The sequence below is a fragment of the Pongo abelii genome, chromosome 14 (genome assembly GCF_028885655.2).
Source record: "Pongo abelii isolate AG06213 chromosome 14, NHGRI_mPonAbe1-v2.0_pri, whole genome shotgun sequence".
Taxonomy (NCBI): domain Eukaryota; kingdom Metazoa; phylum Chordata; class Mammalia; order Primates; family Hominidae; genus Pongo; species Pongo abelii.
This window is the reverse complement of record NC_071999.2, coordinates 94,505,263-94,515,074: the sequence shown is the minus strand read 5'-3', so window position 1 is coordinate 94,515,074 and position 9,812 is coordinate 94,505,263. Positions and strand designations below refer to the sequence as shown.

The following is a 9,812-nucleotide window of genomic DNA, read 5'->3' as shown; positions in this document are numbered from 1 at the left end:
AATCAAAGTAATGTAGTCAATATAGTAATGCCTATTCTATTTAAATGAGCAATTATTTTAGATTTTCATTGTAGTATAATTTTTACATAGGATCATCTAACTCATCAATATTAAGAATAAATATAGTTACTTCAATAATATTTAAGTAACTAATAAAAAAACTAAGTTATTCTAAAATCAGAAATCATATATGCAGTTCCAATGTAGTGTGAATAACATCCAGTTTGTGCAGTAGAATTCAAATAACCACTCTGAGGACTTTAAAATTTTATGACTCAGAAAAACTATTTGAATAAATATTTCATTTTTCCAATGAGTTTCTTTAATATCATGTAGGCATTAGATAAGAGACGTTCTTATTCTTGTTTTGTCTGAATTTAACACTACTTTAAATTTCTTTGCATTGGATTAGCAGTGATTATGAAATTATATAACCAACTTTTCCTGCTATAGTACTTATATATATTTTAATGTCAATCATTTGAAGCACAGCAGGTAACTATACCTTACTGAGTCTTATTGTTGAATACTTACATAGTTTACAACTAAACAAAATATCAATCTCTCTTTTAAAATTCTTAGTATAATGTAAACAAATTTGGACGTATTATATTTACTCAGACAGGAAGTACGCCTTTAGAAAGCATAAAATATGGATCACCTTTCTCGTAAGATATAAGTAGGATTTTTATGAAGATTGAGCCATTCTATATGTTGATTTTTTTGCAGAAAATAAATTCAACTTGGTCTCTGTAATCCTCTATTTACTGGGGATACTTTCTTTTTTAAAAGGTTAGTATTCTGAATGCCAAATAATAACACTACTGATGTTTTGGGAAGTTTTATAAAGAATATTTATTTATGTCTTGACTTAGCAAAATACTTACCACTCAATCTAAATTTTAGGCTACTCTGGAGACAAGAAAGAATCATGGAGTTTTGTTTCCCTTATACTCAGCATCAAGAAATCCTGGCCATTACATATACAATGTAATTATGTTATATCACATCATGTCATAGCATATCATATCCAGAGCACACGTGTTAATTTCCTGGGGATGTCATAACCATGTACCACAAACCCAATTGTTTAAAACAACACAAATTAATTATCTCAACGTTCTGGATTTTAGAAGTTTTCTATCACATTTCACCTGAACCATAATCTCTCTGAAGTCTCCAGGGAGGGATCCTTCCTTGATTCTTTCTAGCTTGTGAGAATGGCTTGCAATCCTAGTTGTTCCTTGGCTTCAACTGGTATCATTCTAATCTCTGCCTTTATTGTCACACAGACCTCTTTCTTCTCTTTCTCCTTCCTCTGTATCTCTATGTTTCTGTCTCTCTCTGTAGTCACTCTCTCTTTATAAGGACTTTAGGTGCTGAATTTAGGGTCCACTCTAATTCAATATTATATCATCTTAACTTTATTACATCTGCAAAGACTATTTTCAAAGAGAGTCATATTCACAAACTCCCACTGAGCAAGATTTTTTGGAGGACCCTATTCAACCCAGTAGATCACATCATATCGTATCATATTATATCTTATAATTTTGTATCATATGATATGAAATAGATTTTTAAGCAATTCTTGCTTTATTAAAGTGATGAGCAGGTAAACGGTAAGGAACAGGGGTAGGGTTACCTATATGTCAGTGCTTCAACCTCAGAGTTAGTGGCATTTTGGATTGGATGATCCTTCATTGTGCATAGGTATTTTGTGCTTTGGAGGATGTTTGGCCACATCCCTTACCTCTATACACTATAATTCAGTACCCACTGGTGAGTTATGACAATGAAAAATATCTCCGGATATTGCTAAATGTACCCTGAAGGTAAGATCACCTGGAGTTGAGAACTAGGATTAAAAAACCTTAGATCATTTCCTCATTTTGCCTATTGGAACCCATTTTACTATTAACTCTTATTTTGACCATTATTCCACAGGAAATCTAGTTTATTTCTTCTTCTGGGCTTATTGTTACTTTGGCATAATCTCTCTTAACTATTTAAACCAGGTCAAAAGAACATGACTTCTTAAAATTTTACTGTGCTCCATAAATTAAGATTTCCTATGTCACCTGCTATATCAAGACATTTGTGATACTTAAGGCAACTAAACTGAAAAGAAAAAGTTCAGAAGAATAATATGTGAAGCTAAAACAAAAAAAATTATTAATATAAATGAGAAGCAAAACTATGTACGCCAAATGGCCATGTTGTTTTGGCTCCAAATTATTTTATTTCATCCTGGCTCCTTGAGGAGACAAATGATCAAGGGTTTGATGGTAATGGGTGGAGTCAGAAAAATGAACTTAGGAAATTTGAATTTCTACCAGTCTTGCCTTTAGTGATGTGCCTGGCCTTGAAAGCCCAGTTTGGCAAGACAGAGCACCTGTTTCTGTGGAGTTGGATGAACATGCCAATTGTCTTTATGTGTTTAACTATTCTTCAAATCTTTCTCACTTTTTATTTTTTTCTAATTTTATTGCCAACCATTTCATACAACCGCTGGATCTTTCATTTATGTATAGTACTGTTTTCATCTTATTTGAAACAGTAACATCTTTCTATAACCAAATGACATGAGGCAAATATTGAACATGTTATGATGCTTACTATGGTCTGAATGTATGTATCTCTACAAAATTTATATGTTGGAATCCAGGATTTCAACAAATGAATGGGTTTCATTCATATGAATTAAAAAATTCATATATTATTAGGAGGTGAGGCCTTTTGGGATATGATTAATTCATGAGACTAATATCACCACGAATGGTGTTAGTATCCTTATAAAACATGCCAAAGGGAGCTCATTTGCCCCTTTTACCATAAGAAGACACATTAAGAAGGTGCTGTCTATGAACTAGAAAGTGGCCCCTCACCAGACTCCCAATCTGTAAGTGATCTTGGACTTCCCAACCTCCAGAACTGTGATCAATAAATTTCTATTGTTTATAAACTACCCAGTCCAGTTTATGGAATTGTTATAACAGACCAAACAAGCCAAGGTAATGCTTCATGGTCAATTTGTATTCACTGTGTGGTTTATATGATTTATATTTTTTAAAGGCTGTCTAAATTATAATTTACTAAAAGCAGTTCTCTGACAAACATCCAAAGTCCTCTTTCCCTAGCCATCAACAACCTAGAACTATGCATTTCCCAGAGAAAGAATTAATCTTAAGGCTTGTATTAGCATGAATTAACAATTGAAGAAATGTTCAATATTCCTTATTTGCTAGGCCACAGATACAAAGGTATCTAACAATGACAACCTTTTAGACATTTATCCCATTATAATTTTCCACCCACAATACCTAAATTGTTTTTGTTTATGTCACAGCACTGGTTCAATCTGCTATAACAGAATAGAATAAACTAAATGCCTTAAACAACAAAAATTTATTGCTCACAGTTCTGGAGGCTAGGGGTCTGAGATCCGTGTGGCAACACAAGTGGATCCTTGGTGAAGGTCAACTTCTTAGTTTACAACATCCATCTACTTACTGCATCCTCATATAGTGAAGAAAGATCTCTTGTCTCTTCCCTGTTTTTAAGGACTTTAATCCCATAATGAGGGCTTTATCTTTCAAAAGCCCCACCTCCTAATGCCATCATACTGGGGGTTAGAACTTGAACGTATAAATTTTGGAGGGATACAAACATGGAATCAATAGGAGTTATACATGAGCAGTTGCTGTATTTCACCCAATAAAACTCGTCACTCATTCTCTGAAACAGGTTTTCTGTTTTGCTCTTCTTCTTCCACCCTGTTCACAGTGCTTCAGACCCAGTTTGTAGTACCCTTCTTGGTCTAGGCTCATTCCCTTGGTGATTTCCTCTTGTATTATTGCTTTAAATAAATGACAAAAAAAAAACAAATCATATCTCTATATCAGAGATCTCTTATAAATTCCATCCTCATACCTACAACTGCCTACCTGACACCTTTGCTTGAATGTCTGATGCACATCTCAAACATGACACTAAACCTCTGTCTTTCCGCCCTCAGACCTGCACCATCTTTGGTATTAATTGTGTTCCTCCCATTGCTCATAAAATACCTGGAGTTATTCTCTACATGTTTTTTGTTGTACACCCTACATTCTGTAGATCAGCAAGTCCCTGTTGGCCAGATTTCAAGAATACACATATTTGAATCACTTTTTATGACATACTAAAAACCTGGTCTGAGTCATCATCATTCCTCTCATTCATTAGTAAAATGGCCTCCTATTTAATGTCTCTGTTTCTATTATTACATCTTCAATTCATTCTTCAGACATAATCCAAACGGATTTCTAGTGAAATATATTTCAGAACTTGCTATTTCTCTGTTTAAAGCTCTGAAGTGGCTTCCTGTGTGGTCCTACATAGAACTACCGCATCTTATCTGAGCTTGAGTTACATCTTAAAATTGCCTTTGCCTGGATAGATTAAATTTTGTATCTTCAAGATATGATCAGAGTTTCTTTCTCCAAGTCATCAAGTGGCACTAACAATGTGAGAACACTTAAATTATATTCTCTACATAAGCTTTTTGGGGTACCATATTTGTCATGTGGATTGAAATCTTAAATCTAAATGAGTATAAGCCTATGGTTCAAATATTCAAGTGAGTTTTTTTTCCCCTTGTTCTATCTTTTGCCAAGATAGAGACAGCTAAGTTTCCTTGCTATAATTTTCAGTTTTTTCACCTTTACTTTGAGATGGAAAATTACAAGTATTTTTAAACTCTTATTGAATTCTGCTTTTTGAGATTTTGCTTATTAATGTTAAATAAAATAAAGGCACATGTTGAATTTGGTGAAATTTAATATGACACACACACACACATTCTAAATCTCTGCTCATAGGAAATGCAGTCACTGCTTAGCACACCTTATAAAACCTTTTGCACATTCTTACATATTTAATTTTTCAGAAGTAAAGGGATACATATAACATTCTGTGTTTCATTAACATCCTATTTATGCTAGAGACTCCTTAGTTGAGAATGGATCTCGGAAGGCTTAATTTTTGTGATTATATTTTACTATGTTTTAAGAGAGTTTGGCACCATTAAGTTTTATTTTTAATCAACAAATGATCTAATTAAATGATGTAAAAAATATTTTTAAAGGCACACATATTTAGAGTTAGTTGTTTTCAAGTGGACTGCTCACAAGGTTCAAATTAATTAGCTAATTACAAAAAATATTCTCCTATCCACTTGGGCTGGCGAACATAACCAGGCAAGAAGTTTCCTGAACTGGGAAGAAAACCTACATTACAAAGTTTTAATCCTAGATTCAGTATTATGGTGTGCAATATTCAGTTGTATCAAAGCCCTGGATTTCTTGTGCCAAATAAAATAATCATCTAGGTGGCAAATTTACTTGCTGTTTATGTCTAATTAATATTGAAAATAATTAGAGGGTATGTTTTATGCTGTCTACTCTTTTAGGCCTGTGTATAACTTTACTATTCTAGGGATACATAAGATTTAATTAAGGAGAAATCAATTACAAATATTCCACTGTGTGCTGAAGAGAAAGCTGCAAATCAATCACCAAGAGGTGAGTTGGGAGCTGAGTCTCAATAACGTTAACCTTTGTCAGTGAGTTGTCAAGGATTGATAGGCATGAAATAATAAATATTTAATTTATATTGGTCCAAAATATGAGTTTCAGTGAGTGACACCTGTACTAACTTTTTTGGAAGCAAAAAGGCTTCAATAAGCCAGGGAACATTCCAGAGGTCAGCAGATAGCAAGGTCTTTCAGTCTGTGGTGAATAAAGGATAAATCAATGTGTTTCAGATTAGCCATCCCATTTAGGAGTAACTTGGTTCCAGTAGTCATTCTTGATATTTGTTTCTTAATGTATGTTTTATAAATTCCAGGAGCACCAATGAAAGATGCATATACACATTCATTCTTGCAGAAACTCTTAAAACACTCAAAGACATTTTGAAATCTTCTCATGGCCTCCTAGTTGTCCATGGGCTCTAGAATAAGAACCTCTCCCTAAAAAGATTCTTGAAATCTACCTTGCTGATGTACATTTTGCAATGCTGAAATTAGTGTCTTTTTGATCAGTAGAAATCTTCGTAAGATATTGCTCACATACATAATGACAATGCAAATAGACAATACAGATAGTACTTCATTCATGAATATCAAAATTGTTTGTAAAACTTAATTAAAATTAGCACAAAAGAGATCAAATTACAAAAAGAGTGCAATATTTTTAAAAGTAGAAATCTAATGTTATTATGTAAGGAAGCTGTTGGGAAATAGATATGTGGATGTATATATATACACACACACAATTTTTGAGTGTATAATGTCACCTACTGCAATTAGATATTGAATTTTTCTTTTTATGTCTAATCTTTCATATTTTTTTCTTATTATGTCACCCTCTACTGTCTTACTTACCTCATATAACTTCTTGATTTTAAAAAAATAAGTAGTAGATAATCACTTTAAAAGTAGGCAGAAGGCAGATAGGCTTTTATTAAGTGGTTTTAGAAGTAAGGAGAAATGATATATTTGAGAAAAAGAGTTCAGGCCTAACAAATAGAAAATAATGTAGAAAGAACAAGCAACTGGTAACTAGAAAGTCAGGTTTTTCAAGATCAGTATGAGTACTTATTCCATCATGCAGCATATTAAAATTAATGTCCAAAGGACGATCACCTATGATGGCTCTCATTCATTTATTTGACACAAAACTTCTTAAATTTTCATTTAAGTTCTTTTATAATAATATGTCAATTTACCATTCTTGATCCATTCCCCCATGTTTTTCTTTGCATATCTGGCTTTCTGCCACATGGTCAGGTTAAACTAACACTTCTTAGCTGTGTATTTCTCTTTGGGGAACTTACTTAACTTTTCTCTGCCTCAGTATTTTCATCTGTCCAAAGGTGGAAATCTGAAATTATATTTAGTAAGATTTCTGGGAAGTAAAATAGATAAAACATGTAAAATTTCTTACATCATCAGTTCATGATACATATTAATCACTGAAAAAATATCAGTTGGCATTATTCTCTCATACTTGATGCTTTTTATTTTTTGGCACTCCATGTATGTCCCCTTATATATCTCTCTTATTAAATTTACTAGTCTGTTCGTAATTTGAAATATTATGTAGTATGGGATCTAATTTAGCACCTAACACATTGTATATGAAGGAAGAAATTAATTACCAGATTTAAAACGTACATACCTGTACTGGCAGATGCACACCATATGACTCTGATCTTGTTAAATGTATAGTTTTAATGATTATTTCAAAGCCTGTGTTAATAAATTTAACATGATTATATAATGCATTTTACAAAACTTATTATATGGTATATACAATAACAAGATACCATACTAAAGCAATATATAGCCAAAGGCAATCTTATTTCTTACTTGAATGCATATTATCCTTGGATTATAGACAAAAATAATTTCAAAATTTGCCCTCTCTGGTTATAATATAAAAAAAACTATTAGTTGAATTAGGTTAAATTAGGTTAAATATGCTTAAAAAATAACGCCAGTAACATCAAAACATATTCATAATTCTATGTAATAGAGACAGAAATCAAATAAAAATTTGAGTCATAGCCATGTGAAAATCTGATAAACAATAAAAATTATGCTTACGAAAAATTATGTTTATTTTTGTGTCTCTGTGTTCTTCTCTTAGTCAATTTTCTGTTACTTATAACAAAACTTTCATAATTGGGTAATTTATAAAGAATAAAATGTATTTCTTACAGAATGGAGATAAGCATTTCAAGGTTGAGGATCCACATATGATGAGCGTCTCATTGCTGGTGGCGACTCTCCGTAGAGTCTCAAGGTAGTGAAGGGCATCACATGCTGAAGGGGAGGAGTGTGCTAGCTCAGGTCTCTCTTTCTCTGCTTATGAAACCACTAATATCTCTCCCATGACAATTCATTAATCCATTAATCCATTAATTGATAAATTCCCTCATGAGGGCTGTGATCCAATTACCTCTTGAAGGCCTTACCTCTCGATACTGTCACACTGGGGACAAAGTTCATGCAACATGAATTTCAGAGGGAACAAACTTTCATGCCATAGTGTTCTGCCCTTGGAGCTCCAAAACTTACGTCTTTCTCACAACTTTAAATACATATACGTTTTTTTCCATCCTCATAGCCCCAAAGACTTAACTCATGTCAGCATCAGCATCAGCTCAAAAGTCCAAATTCCAGAGTCTTACTTGTAAACCTCTGAAATTGAGGCAAGTTATCTACTTTCAAGATAAAATGGTGTTACAGGTATAGGACAGACATTCCCATTCCAAAAGGGAGAAAGAATCAAATATAAGAGTAAAAAGCTCCAAGCAAGTCCAAAACCCAGCAGGGCAAACATTTAGCCTTAAAGGTGGAGAACAATCTCTTTTGATTCCATGTAAAACATCCTAGAACACACTGGGACAGGGGTTCAAAGCCTCAGGAAGCCCTGCTCCTGTGGTTCTGCTGGGTGCAGCTCATATGACTACCAACATGGGTTGGAGCGTGGGGCCTGAAACTTTCCTGGGTGGGTGTTGCATGCTGCTGGTGACTCCACAGTTCTGTAGTCCTGTTTCCATGGCTCCAGTAGGAACTGCCCTGTGAGGATGCACCGCAGTAGCTTCAACCCCACATTTCTACTCAGCATTGCTTTATTGGGGGCCTGCTGCAGTGGCCCCACTCAGCTACAAGCTTCTGATTGGGACCACAGGCTTTTGAAGACATCCTTTGAAATGTATGTGGAGGCTGCCAAACCTCCAGCTTTCTTGCTTTCTGCTAGGCAGCAAAATCCGTACCACATGGACACTGTCAAGGCTTATGACTTTTACCTTCTGGAGCTGTGTCATGAGCCCCACCTGGAGCTGCATCAGCCACAGCTGGGGTAGCCAGGGAGCACTGTGTTGAGGTGTGGAGAGTAGAGTCCTAAGATGGCCCTCAGCTTCAAGCCCAGGAAGAGCAGCTGAGGTCTGTCCCTTGGAATCATTCTGCCCTCCTAGGCCTCTGGGCCTGGGATTGAAGGGGAAACCTTAAAGATATCTGAAATGCTTTCAGCATCTTTATTTCATTCCCTTCTATCCGTGTTAATCTTCTTAGCAAACAGTCCTTCGGCTATGACCTTCGTTTCCTCTCCAGAACATACTTTTTCACTTTTTATGTGACCAGGCTGAGAGTTTCCTAAATCTTTCTGTTCTGCTTTCCTTTTAATTATAAATTCTGGCTTTAAATTATTTATTTGCTTTAGAATCAGTGTGAGTGACCAAAAAGTAACCATGCATCTTCTTTTATATTTTGCTTAGAAATTTCTTCTGCCAAATATCCTACTTTATCCTTCAAAAGTTTGGCCTTCCATAAAACCCCTGGGCAGTGGCACAGTTCAGACAAATTCTTTGCCAGTTTATAACAAAGCTGGCTTTTACTCTAGTTTACAATAACTTATTCCTCAGCTCCATTTGAAACCTCATGAGAATAGCGTTTACTGTCCATGTTGTTATCAGTTTTCTGCTTATGACCACTTAACCAATCTCTAAGGATTTCCAAACTTTTCCTAGTATTCTTGTCTTCTAAGTCCTCATTAGAACCTAGGCATTTTCTAGCCTGCTCCTCTAAATTCTTCCAGTCTCTGCCCATGACCCAGTTCTAAAGTTGTTTCCACATTTTTAGGTATTTGTTGTTATCAACACCTTACTCCTCAGGACCAATTTTCTGTCTTAGTCCATTTTTTGTTGCTTACAAGAGAACACCTGAAACTGGGTGATTTATAAAAGAAGAGAAATATATTGCC

General features: G+C 34.5%; 1 long non-coding RNA gene across 1 annotated transcript; it reads right to left on the bottom strand.

Moving 5' to 3' along the window:
• Positions 1-3,689: 3,689 nt before the first annotated feature.
• LOC129049576 (uncharacterized) lies at positions 3,690-8,386 on the bottom strand. The gene is made up of 3 exons (XR_008512785.2): positions 7,766-8,386; positions 7,224-7,294; positions 3,690-3,859 (listed from the first exon to the last, which is right to left on the bottom strand). It is a non-coding gene; the product is annotated as an uncharacterized LOC129049576 (long non-coding RNA).
• Between the last annotated feature and the right edge of the window lie 1,426 nt (positions 8,387-9,812).